Source organism: Morone saxatilis, unplaced genomic scaffold, assembly GCF_004916995.1.
Source record: "Morone saxatilis isolate NCDOM2014 unplaced genomic scaffold, NCSU_SB_2.0 Contig7, whole genome shotgun sequence".
Taxonomy (NCBI): domain Eukaryota; kingdom Metazoa; phylum Chordata; class Actinopteri; family Moronidae; genus Morone; species Morone saxatilis.
This window is the reverse complement of record NW_023340246.1, coordinates 3,764,772-3,775,793: the sequence shown is the minus strand read 5'-3', so window position 1 is coordinate 3,775,793 and position 11,022 is coordinate 3,764,772.

Here is an 11,022-nt window from a genome sequence, read left to right as displayed (position 1 = left end):
AATTAGTGCCTCGATGTTTGACTGTAAAGCTAAGATAGATGTCCGTCGAATGTGTTCACACCCCATTGTGCTGACAGTTCCTACCTCCAGAGAGAAACTCCTTTGATCTCACATCTGGCATACGTCATGCTGTCCGGTCTTTGAAACGTGATTTACGAGGGGCCAAGTGGGCTGTACATTCAATACTGATAAGCTTGTGCTCAGTCTACGCGAAGCAACATTACACTGATATTGCGTTTAGTCCTAAGAGGTACTGAAGGATGATAGTTCGATCTCTCCTAATTACAACCATATTAACGACTCCAGCACTAAGGAAGAACGCAAATGTAAGTTGTCTGATGTTCTGTCTGTAAGAATTAACTGAGTTAAAAAAAATCATGTCTAAATGCTGCGTAATGTTTGATGGAGCCACAGTGCCACTTTTTGTTAGATCTGGTATAACACGTAAGGATTTCCAAACGGACGTTTGCGTTCTTATAATAGGTGTTTCAGTGATCAAACAACATGTAAAGACGTATTAAGAAGTCATGGTGGCAAGATGTTGTGAACGGCTGAATTTGACGATCAGAAACTTTAAAAAAGATGTATATAGTAAAAGTATCGTCATTGTCACACAGGAAGTATCACCAAGAAGGAATGTGACCGCGACAGGTCCAGGCCTCCTCGTCCGCAGTACCCGCCGTCTAGAATGAGAGATTCATCATAACGGGATACCAGCTCTGGCCACTTTTTTACTTCTCTTCTCTTCTCTCTCGTTGTCCTTCTCTTCTTCTCTTTACGTTCGCTTATTTCGCCTTGTTCTCTTCATTTTTACTTTATAAATATTAGGGTTTACGTCTCCCCAACAACTTGCGCGCTGAAGTACGATTTCTCCAAGTACTTTTAATTCTGAAAGTAATACGGCCAGGTATGCGCCTTATTCACGCAGAAGGTGAATTTATAATCTAACTCTTTGAATTTATTAACTAAAGGACAGTCCGCACAGACCTAGCGTTTCATCGCCAGTTGTGTTCAAACCCCCGAGAGGACTGAGTTAGGTCTGGAATGTAAAGCTGAAGGAACCAAACCAGTCATTAAAGTTTAAAAGCTTGTCCATACGCAAAAAAGTGGAACGTCACAGCAAAATCCACTGCTCAAAGAGTTTTTCCTGCTGGACAAAAACATTTATATCTCCAGCCATCTGCCCCACGAACACGACGTGCACATGCCAACACTGGACCCTTCCTGGAAAGAGAATTGGGTACCGGTGGTGATACCGTTTCTTGGACCGGGGGGTTCTGGACCGAAGCAGCCCTGCAGTCGAGCAGGGCGCCTGGAAAAGATAAAGATGCCGGAATCCTTCAACTCACTCCCTTACGACGCCAAACCTAGGCCTGACACCTGCATAACACTGGGTTTCACACCACAATGAACACGCCCTCTGTGTCGTCTGTCTGAAGCTTTAATTCTCCATCATCACGGTTTCAAGAGAATGCCGCGGTGAACATTGTCTGGGGACTTCTTTAGGCGCATCGAGTATTAAAAGTCACATTCGTATTATTTTAAACTCACTTGCCAGCCGATCACAAATGCCCCCATCTGAAACTCACCTAAGTAGGGGGGGCGAAGGTACCACTGTCATCTTAACCTGCCACCGTATTTTTTGGTCGTGTTCTGCTCTCTGCTCCACATTGTGTCCTACTGCTTACTCCTTTCACATATTACCCTCCGCTCCCTTCCAATAAATCAAATCCCATAAAAATGCTTCGACATGTGCGAGTTTAAGTTTTATGCCTGGGAAATCGAAGGAATCGTGGGTAAAGAGATTCACGTGCTTTAAGAACATGAGATTGCAATATTGAATACCTCTCTACTTCAGCCATTACACCCAATTTCCTGAAGTAAATTTGATGTTTGCGACTTAGATCGTGCTGGGTTTAATTTCCTCCGGAGTTATTGGCATCAGCTAGATATTCACGGGAGGTGGTGCCCATTTACGAGTGTCTTCTATTAATCCTCTCGTGATTAATGTATCTTTATTATTAAGGCTAGTTCTTACAATATTGATTTTATGTTATTATCTATTTTGGTTCCTGGAATGCGCGCCTGTTCACAACGGCAGCCCTGTTATTGCAGTCTCCTATAATGCCTGGCTTGGTAGTTTTTCGTGTGTTTTTCAGCCTGTTGTTCTTGTTGTCCTGATTCTTTTAACAGTTTTCTGACTTTCATCTACCTACTCTTTGCTTCACAATTTACGTGAAAAAAAAGCACTTTTTTATTTGTGTTTGCACTGCGTCTCCATGGCGACGTGGGAGTCGCATGTGGTTACACCCGCGACCCAGAGGTGATCGCCCTGAGGCCACCCTAAAGCATCCTGATGTAGAGAGACCCTCCATACTGGAGGAGCTGAGAGTGAGATGCGAGGCTGCAGAGCGGAGGGGTTATACGGGAGGATGAAGAAGAGGAGGTTTTAAACCCTACATCCTGCAATAATCACCTGGAAACGGTAAGGTCACTGGCTAACATAATAGTGATAAACGCTGGAAAGCGTCTCACCCAGACCACAAAGAGGGAGTACCAGGGAGCTGTAGTATCATGTGTTTCATCGGCAAGGACGTGCTACACGAGCAGATACCCGCAGAAGCCATTGGTGGCCTTACATGACTGTGCCCTCATGAGTACATTGGTCTCATTGACAACCCATCCCCTCCATTGGGGTCCAATGCTACCCAACACAACAACCGTTCCGGGTAACCAGCAAACCTGAAGGCCCTTCTCCAATGACGAAGATGGCAGGGTCTAGCATCCAGCGGGACTCGAGCAGCAACTCCAAGGCGTGTACACCGGCAGGAGAGCTAAAACACAGCCATTGGGGGGATGAACATTTACAGGAGAAATACCTCGCCAGGCGACACCCAACTGAGCAACAGACAACACCAGGCGATGTGTGGTAGGATAAGAGAGATCACCCGGACTTGTTTATACGGGCGACACGAAGGTGGGGTGAAGCTGTAGGGGAATCAACAACCTAGTCCAACGAGGTTGAACCAGTGTTCAACAGGATTTAACTTTCAAGCATCCCCCCACCTCCCCGTGGCACAGTCCCTACGACCTGCTCCTCTGAGCAACAACACCTAGGACACTCCCACGAAGCCCCCTACCAACTCTGCAGCAGACCACTCTCTCTGTATCGACCTCGCATCCCGCACACCCGACCACACGCCATGATCAGCCCTGTGCTGGGGCTGCTGCTGCTTGCAATCATCTACCTGGTGTGCAAGAAGGCCTCAGCTTCACTCCCTTGGACCACGGACCTCTGACAGCCTCACGCCGAATCAACTGTGTTATCTCCTGACTTCTTCCAGACGCCTTCAAGCACCATTCGCAGCCCCAGACTGGCTGAAGGCCAAACTGGAGAAATGCAGGTGGGGTGCTCCGCCTCGATCACATGCGGTCGATCACTATCTGGACGGGCTAGACGTGTAGATTACAGGAGAACTGCTGTGTCCCTGACTGCGCCTGATTACGTAACATCATGGGGCCCTCCCCAGGCAAACATGTAATGTCTCCCTTCCTGTTTCAACACCGGGTACGGCACTGCAGACTTTTAAGTACTGCACTGAGTCGTGTCATCGGCAGAAATACTCGTGATGAACGGCTAGTGTGTAGGGTGTCTGGAAGGCATAAGGGAGGCTGAGTAACCAGGGACGCTGGTCGATTCGCTTTGTGAAGTGGTGTGGGGAAAACCACCTGCAGCTGAATGTGGGGCAAAGACAAAGGATATGGTGGTGGACTTCAGGAGGAACAGCCCCTTGCCCTTCGGCCTCGCTGTCAAGCATCGGTCGGGACAGATGTGGATATGGTGTCCGGCGTATAAGTACTGTCGGTTCACACTGGACCAACAACCACTGGACTGGCTCCAACTTAACTCAGAGGCCTATGCTACAGAAGGGCCCTAGCCGGCTTTACTTCTGAGAGGCTCAGGTCCCCTCCAAATGTCTGTCAGGACTGTTGCAGATGTTTTGATCAGGTCGTGTTGTCGGCGGCACCAGTCTTCTTGCTGCGGTGTCCTGGGGTGCAGGCATCAAGGCAAAGGACCCCAACAGATTGAACAAACTCATTAAGCAAGGTCGAGGTCCTGTTTGGGCCTAAGCTTGTCACCGGAGGGGCGTGGTGGACAGGAGAGGAATGCTGGCAAAACCTCTGGTAATCCATGGACAATCCCTCCCCACGCCCCTTCTATCATACACACTGGACAAGCTAAAGCAGCAGCTTCAGCAACAGGCCTCATGTCATCCCCAACTGCAAACCCGACTTCTAATAAAAAAAAAGGGGGGTGCACCTTAATCAGCCGCTATAACAATTATAATATTCCTTCAGGGAATCAAATAAAGTATCATCTATCTATCTAGTCTATCTATCTATCTTATCTAATCTTAATCTATCTATCTATCTATCTATCTATCTATCTATTATCTATCTATCTATCTAATCTATCGTGTCAAACTCCACCTTGCATGTTACACACATAAGCCTATATAGCTATGGCATTAACTACTTGTATACTGATTTGCTCTTGGCGTGTAAAATCTTTGTGTTTTTGTTAACTTAGAATGAGCTCTTTTTATCTGCTTGTTTGTTATGTTGAGCCGCAGTTTCTCCTACACTTCCCAGCCCACTCTCATTACCAGATTGTCAAATACGCTGTTCTGTTATTTGCAATCTGCAACTACACCACTAGATGCCACTAAATCCTACACACTGGCTTGTTCATTTAACACTGTTATGTTAGTTACCTAAATTACCAATAATCACATTTTAGGAAAACACTGGCACTAGGTTAAGAGGACTTAGATAACTTTTAGCTGTCCAACATAAGCTAAATATTTTAACTGTGTTCACTGACAATTTCAACAACAACAACATGTCAACTGCATGGTAAAATAGGATAACTCTAACTTTAAGAACGTATCACCCAGCTCTTTTGCAGCTAAACTTTCTATTTGTGTCAATGCAAAGTAAACTCAGAGATTTTCTTGAGCTTTGCAGCTTTTTTTCTAAGTATGATTCTATTCTTCAAAAACATGCAATCAATAATTAGCCTAATTATTGACATTTAGCACTTGGTTGGTGCAGAAATTGCCTTTTTCTATAATTGCAGATGAGGCCAGGTCTTCTAAAACTGAACAATTATCATTTTGTTTAAGATATGCAGAGCAGCTTGAAATCATGGAGCGATTTTTGTGTTTTATTGATTGCTCAGGATTTGTGTAAAGTTTTCAGACTATCATTGATTTTATTCAAATCCAGAAATTGCTGAATATGAAACAAGCTAAAATAACGCAGCCCAGTGAGAAGTCAATTAAAACTTACTACTCTGCAATAACAGGTTGTCTGAGAGAAATAAGTAAAAAGGGAGGCAGTATGTGGAAGCCAGAATCATTTTTGACCATATGACCAGAATGTCATTCAATACATGTCTCCTTATACACCGATCAGCCATAACATTATGAGCACTGACTCGTGAAGTGGATAACACTGATTATCTGGTTATCATGGCACCTGTCAGTGGGTGGGATATATTAGGCAATCCTCAAGATAATGTGTTAGAAGCAGGAAAAATTAGCAGTTTGAGGATTTGAATGACTTTGACAAGGGCCACATTGCGATGGATAGACGACTGGGTCAGAGCATCTCTAAAACTGCAGCTTTTGTGGGATGTTTCTGGTCTGCAGTGGTCAGTACCCATTAAAAGTGCTCCAAGGAAGGAAAAGAAAAATATAAATATTGTCAAAGCACTGGCCATTGAAAGATCAATGTCCTAGAAATAAGTATATATCTTTTTTACCTTCTCTTGCTCTGGCCCTGTCTTGTTTCATTGTCCTGGGGCCAAAGACTGTGTGTTGATCTGGGTTGTGATGATGATAATTGTTGAGGCTTTTGCATCTTTGGCTAGCAGTGAGGAGCATGTGCCAATAAAGCTACTGGTGCTATAGGATGGATATGGGGCTGACACCAGTGCCATGGCATTATATGGCGCTTGATTGTGACCTGGTCCAAGGTGTTGTTGCTGTCAAGATGCCTATTGATGGAGTGGTCATGATTCTGGGAAACAATCTGGCTAGTGGTGCTGGCGTGATATGCTGCCTTCTCCCATGGTCATTCCTAAGCCACTATCAGGGGCTACTTTAGACTTGCCTGTGTTTGGTGGAGGAAAGAGGGATACAGAATATAGTTGTAATTTTCCTCCATCCTTGCCTCAAGACGGGTGGATTAAAAGCCAGTCAAATTTGTAGGATAATGTTTGAGATCGAATGTCTTGCCGACCGCTATTTTCTACAGAATGGGTCGCTTGTGCTGAAGTGGGAGTCTTGTGAAACCGAATGAGTAAAAACGCAGGCAGACAAAGTATCAAAAATCAAAATTGGCAAACTAGAACTAGCATCTGTACCACATTGGAGACTATAGGATCTGGTGAAGTCTGCAGTGGTTTGGAGTTTGATTAAGTTATTATTTTCATGTGTGTCAGGTGAAATGGCAGGAGAGATGAACCAGGAAGCCATGACCAGCACAGACCCCCATACACACACAACAGAGAGGTACCCCGTAGCCTGTCCTTTGTGCTCAGTTTCTGCAAGGTCAGGAGTTAAGGCTTTGACAGAATTCATTTCCATTTCTGGCATTCCATGTATGGCTCAGAGTGATCAAGGCTCTAACTTTACATCACGTTTTCGCTGTTGCGCAGGCAGACAGGCCAGCTACAGTAACTAAAGAGCTGTTGTCAAAATGTCAGGAAAAATCTAAAATACATCCTTAAATTTAAGCAGAGTTGGACTGAACAGTTTCAGTTCCTGCTGGAAACCACACAAATATGCTCATACTCAGGGACACAGAAAGTTGAGAGAGAGCTCATGTAGACAAGTGACAGAATATGTAATACGGACAGAGAAGATGTGACGTGATATAAAAACTTTTTGATCACGAAGCTTGATGTTTTGAATGAAAGGCTACAAATGTGGCTATGTAAGATTAAGGTGTAACTACAACATTGGTAATATGGTCTCAACACCAACTGGAGTGAGAGTCAGACTGGCCACAGAACTATGGCAGGAACAGTAAGCCAGTCCACCAGAGCTTTTACAGTCACTAGAAGTACATTCACAGGTATTTGTACCTGTTTTGGGGTCACAGTTTTAGGCTTGATACATTTTTAGTACAGCAGGGGGGGGCATTGCCTTTTTCAACATGTTTCTCATTTATTTATTTGGCTTAAAATGTTGTTTGCATAGCCAGAATTCTAACTAGTAACATACGAAACATTCTCATATCCTGATTAAAATAATAGGTTGTCTAATTAGTGCAAACAAAAATACTGCTTTACTTTAACATAAAAACAGCAACATTATCAATGATATGCTGAACTTATAATAAAAGAAAGAATAGGCTACATTACCCTTTTTCTAGTAGATTAATTTCTTTTTTACTTTACTTACTTAATTTACTGCAGAACTCTAAAACTGCTTTAATCTGCTTATCTTGCTCCCTTCAGTACTCTTTTCCACACATCCACACACCTATGATCTGTTCATTATGAAATTGAGGCGCCATAAATCAGACCGTAGCGGCATTGTCTATAATTGATGGTAAACACTGTCCCTTGTTTCTTTTCTGAAAATGCCCTTTTGACCTCATAGCCTGTTTTAAAGGAACTGAACAATACATACATGCCCCGAACCTTGACTAGCAAACCAAATGATAGGGATGATTTTCTTGAACCATTCCATCCCTAGTCATATCATCATCAGTTTGGCATTTGACACTGCATGTCATATACATAGGCCCTCATAGAAATTGTCACTGTACTATGCATAAAGTATCTGTATGTACAACTCAGTGCACAGATAGGAGTACATATGGTAATCTCAATATAAATGTCTGTAAAAAATATATCACTTTGTTTGCCTTAATTAACTGTATATATTCAGTTATAGATGCTGCATCTATACTCCTCGGCCACTCCGCTCCTCAAATCTCTACCTTTTATCCATTTCCCACTCTAACTGCAAAACTAAAGGTGACCGTGCCTTTGCTGTTTTAGCCCCAACATTGTGGAATAGTCTTCCCCAATCACTCAGATTCACTGAATCTGTGGACTGTTTTAAGTGGCTCCTCAAAATCCACCTCTACAGGCAAGCCTTTTTATAGATCTCCTAGTTTGTTTTCTCATCTGTTTGTAAAGCACTTTGTAATGCTGTGTTAAAAAGTGCTATATAAATAAAGCTTTACTTACTTATTAAAACTGACCTGTTAATGAATGGTGAAATGATCTTTCTCTTACAGTAGTTTTCAGTTTAATCACGCTAAATATTAAATAGAGCAGGGTAACTGTAAAGTACTGAATAAGACTTTTTCATTTACATATTCTAAGATTTAAATCAATTTAAGCAGCAAATTTTCCACCATTTTATGAAGATTACACTGAATAATGCAAAAATCTAGGCTTCACTGTACAAAAATAGTACAAAGTGTCTGAGTTTTGTCTCAGTGTATCCATGACACAAAAATAACAAATATAAGGATATAGGCTTTAGAATCTTTTACTGTACAAGCAATTATTGGCAGAACCTAATAAGTTCTCATTCTCTCTGTTTTGACACTTGCACACAGATGCTGTGAATCTAAGGAGGCTAAGCAGAGAACCTGTCCGCTTTTGTGGTCCATGATGATCATGGCTATTTACTGTGTCCACAACTGTATAATTAAAAATGGGCCTAGTATCCATGTTGTCACCGAAATGTATGAAATCGGTACGCACATGGATCATGTCCAGAAATTCAATAGCCAAATTAAGAGTAAGAGTGTACTTTGTCCAGTCTGCACCAGACTTTACATTTCTGATAAGAGTCCCACCCTAAACACATCTACATGTGGGCGGCTGTGGCTCAGAGGCAGAGCGGGTCGTCCACTAATCGGAAGGTTATTGGTTCGCTTGGTTCGATCCGGCTCCTTCCGCCAACACTGGTCGAAGTATCCTGAGCGCAAGGTACTGAACCAAAATTGTCCTGATTGCCGTGCATCGGTGTCGGTGAATGTGGATGAATTAGTGCTGGTTGATTGAACTGTTGCCATCACTGTGAGTGACATGTGTGGAACAGGAGTGAATTTGGGCACGGTGTGTAAAGCGCTTTGAGTGGTCGGGAAGACTAGAAAGGCCTATACAATACCAGGTCCATTTTTACCATACATAGCAATATAAGTCATCTTCATAGCACCTCTACTGGCAACAGGAAATTAAGCATATTTTTGTACTATTCACATGTACGTCCAAACCGAGTCTTCATATAGAAAAACGTACCCTGGGGCTACGGTTTTTGGGGTTCAAGGTGGCAAAAACAGAGGGTTACAATAAATGCCTTAAATTGTATCCAACTGTACATTTTTCTTGCCTATTCTTTTCATTACTTGTTTTGCGTCCAATACCCGATGACTTTCAAGGATCCCGGGCCGTGGAGAACAAAAAACATGGCGACATTCTCTCTGTTTTTTGTGAAAAAATCAATATTTTGAGTTAGTTTCTGCGATCAAAAATGGGATGTTTTCGTGTTGTTAATAATTTTCTAAGCGAGAAATATATTTTTGTATTTCATTAATATTTCACTCAGTGAATGGTACATAATCACCAGTTCTACAGGATACAGCTGTTGTCCCTAAGGCTACATTCCTAATCTAATTTAGCACATGGGGGCAGTTTAACGTTCCTTCACAATGGTCCTGTGACCTGTGTTGACCAACCTTTCTTGATAACTGCTGGACCGGTAAGGTCTCATACATAAAACACGAACGCATACCAATAAAACACATCCTAACCAAAACGCATACATTAACTTCCCCACTAACAATCATTCATTTAGCCACACTTAACAATCCTCATTTTTGGATCATCTATTTACACACAACACACACAACCACACACAACACACTTGAAGCACTCAAAAAGTGCTCTCTGAACCTGAGGCCTGTTTAGGACACGGTCCAAAACTGGTGGACATGGGCCTATAATGGACATAGATCACAAGGGGGTGGGGGGGGTCTAATGGTGTTAAAACTAAAAAATCATGTTGAAACAAGACAAATTTAAAGTCTGGATACCAAAAGTGTGTTTTGAATTTCCTCAAACCCCTGGAATTTTTTTTAAACTACAAACTCCCAGTGACCCCTCTTTAGTACTTGTGTTGAGCATCAGCCCCCCAGTTGTAGGTTCCTGCCGGTTATGGTTTGGAAAACGCTGTATCTACCTAATATATCAAATGATCGACCACTGTCTAATAAAGTAATTATACTGCATGTATATTAATCTATGCTAAGAAGAAGACGAACAATGTTTGTATTAATGAAAAGATATTTTCACCAAAACAGGAGGACCAGCGCGCCAAACTGCTCTGCTCATGTGACGCAAAGCGGACGGTCCTCATCTCCATCAGTAACGGCCAAATGTTCGTTTACTTCCGCTATTCAAAATAACTTCAGTAACTGGAAGGGTGTGATTATTAAAAAGCGACATATTTTTGACCGTCTAGTCTACCGTAGTAGCCTGGTGTTATAAAACACAAATATCTTTAAGACAAGAGATATTTAATTTCACTATGTGGAATCTGCGCCACAGCTATGCTGCGGCGATAGCAGCGTCCCAAGAGACCAAACGTTTCAGTGTTCACATTATTCTGGTTGGAGATCTGAAGAAATTCTTCATATATTATCAACGAGGTCAAGGCGAGGTGGATTATGTAAGCATTCACTGGAGGTGAATATTGTGTACTGAAAATGAAAATATAAGTATTGTTCCGGCGGTTAGAAATGTATAAATTTTTTCACAGAAAAACGCAGGAGAAACTGTCCGCCATGGTTTTTTTTTCGTTCCTGTCACGGGCCGCGGGATCTTGAAGCAGTCATGGTGACCCTGCTGGGACGCAAAGAACGAATAATGAAAAGTCAAATAGCAAGAGAATGGTACACAGTGGGACTGACAATCTTAGAGCCATTATT